At 37.0% G+C, this 2,500-nt stretch overlaps 1 protein-coding gene across 1 annotated transcript in view; it reads left to right on the top strand.

Moving 5' to 3' along the window:
- LOC101846062 (G-protein coupled receptor GRL101-like) overlaps positions 1–2,500 on the top strand; it is a gene marked incomplete at its 3' end in the record, with an annotated part of 12,917 nt that overhangs the window by 7,187 nt on the left and 3,230 nt on the right. The window lies entirely within an intron of this gene.

Here is a 2,500-nt window from a genome sequence, read left to right as displayed (position 1 = left end):
GGTATCGGTGGAGAGAAACTGGATTTCTGAAAGCGTCGGTGGCCTAGTGGTTAGGCTCTTGGACTCGTAACCGTAAGGTCGTGGGTTCGAATCCCGTCAGGAAACCGACGTTGTGTCCTTGGGAAAGGCACTTTACACGAAATTTCCTCACTTCACCCAGCTGGGAATGGGTACCCGGCTATAGACAGTGAAAGATCTTGTCAGTTTGTTAGTGTTTGAGCGCTTAATCAGCTGCTTGCACTGTTTGCTTCCCGGGAAGCTGAGAATGTTTCGGAGTGTTCTATGGTCTGCTGGGGTAATAATATAGTGTAAAGCGCATAGAGCCTGCAGTTGAGCTGGGATATGCGCTGTACAAATGCTATTTATTATTATTATTATTATTATTATTATTATTATTATTATTATTATTATTATTATTATTATTATTATTATTATTGTTATTATTATTATTATTATTATTATTATTATTATTATTATTATTATTATTATTATTATCATAATTATTATTATTATTATTATTATCATTATTATTATTATTATTATTATCATTATTATTATTATTATTATTAATATTATTATTATTATTATTATTATTAATATTACTATTATTAATATTATTAAAGCTCTTCATCGTTCCTACCTACCACAACTACGTATGTTTGTGATCAATGTGTGGCCTCTTTTCAACGGCAGGAATTGTGTACTTGTAGTAGTATGTCATACATGAGGCAGCGTGGTGGAATCAGGCTTTCGTCAAAATAATCAAAATGAAGAAACTTGCATTTTTCTGCAGGTTTGTGAATTTTTATCAAATTTTTGTATTTTGGCGCTACAGCTTTCATGCCCATTAAAGAACTAATTTCTGAGTGGATTTTTCTGAAACACGTTGATTTAAAGCACAAAAAAATGTAAATTTTCACTTACCACAGACTCTTAAGCTAAGGAAATAACTCATCTTTGACGCCATTTTCTCGCTAATTTCACCTATGAAAACAGGTGACTCCACCTCCTTCATTCGCAAATATCTCGACTTTTATTCAGGATAAATGGATATTTTTTTCCATCCAAATAAAGACAAGTGAACAAGCTTTAAGATGATGCAAATACCTTTATATGACAAAAAATTGACGAGAGCCTGATTCCACCACGCTGCCTCACACATATTCTGTCTGTAGTTGGCGCCTTGTGTCCAGTTGCATTTCCGACCGTACTGTTGACCGAGTCCTACCTAACAAAAACTAGCCCTCCTTAACCGAGCAAATTTAGGGCCTACCTTTGAAAAATAGCGTATTTATAATGGTACGAGGGTTATCACAGAAATAACAAGAAACTGTCTATAAAATAAAAAGTTTTGTCAATTTTCATTCATTCATTCATTCATTCATTCATTCATTCATTCATTCATTCATTCATTCATTCATTCATTCTTTTACGTATTAGGCATACGTAAATTATTTTGCCAATTACCAGTACCCACTCACTCACTCACCCAGTCACTCACTCACTCACTCACTCACTCACTCACTCACTCACTCACTCACTCACTCACTCACTCACTCACTCACTCACTAACTCACTTACTCACCCACTCACTAGCTCACCATACTTTTTAGTTTTAGTTTTAGTAAGTATTTTACGGCAGTTTCAAAACAAGTATGTCATATAAGTGCGGAAGACTAGAGGTGTTACAAGAGAATAACAAAAACAAAAAGGAGGAGGAATAAGGACGACAGATAATTTGATAGGAAAGAAGGAGCAAACCACAGCATGCAGAGCACCTGCAAACCACCCACTCACCACACTTAATCCTACCCTCCGCTCCCCCTTCCACAGGACATGCACAACAGAAGAGCTCAAAAACACAATTCAATAATTTAAACGCTTTTATTGATGAAGACACTTTTCCCTATGAGTGTGCCGTCGACAGAGACAATTTTTGGGGTTCAGAATTCAGTCCAAAATGATCTAACCATCACCTGTTCAAGACACTCACACGTGCAAACGACCGCTTACCACTTTTCCCTCTTGTGTTTTTTCTACTATTACTATAATGACACTGTCCAAGAGAAGCACCTGTTTAAGATGACCATTTTTTCTTCGACAATTGATGGTCTTCTTGAGCAGGTTCAGCTGTTCTTGGATTGGACTGAAAATTCGCCTTTCGTTAACGTGCATTACATTAAAAAATAACAACACCCAGCAACACTAGAAACATCAACATAAGCAGCAGCAGCATCAACAGCAGCAGCAGCAGCAGTAGCAGCAGCAGCAGCAGCAACGACAACAAATATAAGAACTTAATTAAACAACTACGACAACAACAGCAACAGAGCGGTCGTCACGCTGGACGTGGAAGAATGACAATAACAGAACAAGCCACGACAAAATAATAAGAACAATACAGACATCACTGAAGCCTTTGACATCATCATCATCATTATCATTATCATCATTATCATCCTTCTCCTCCTCCTCCTCCTCCTCCTCCTCCTCCTCCTCC

The sequence above is a fragment of the Aplysia californica genome, unplaced genomic scaffold (assembly GCF_000002075.1).
Source record: "Aplysia californica isolate F4 #8 unplaced genomic scaffold, AplCal3.0 scaffold00056, whole genome shotgun sequence".
Classification (NCBI taxonomy): domain Eukaryota; kingdom Metazoa; phylum Mollusca; class Gastropoda; order Aplysiida; family Aplysiidae; genus Aplysia; species Aplysia californica.
This window is presented reverse-complemented; position numbering and strand designations above follow the sequence as displayed.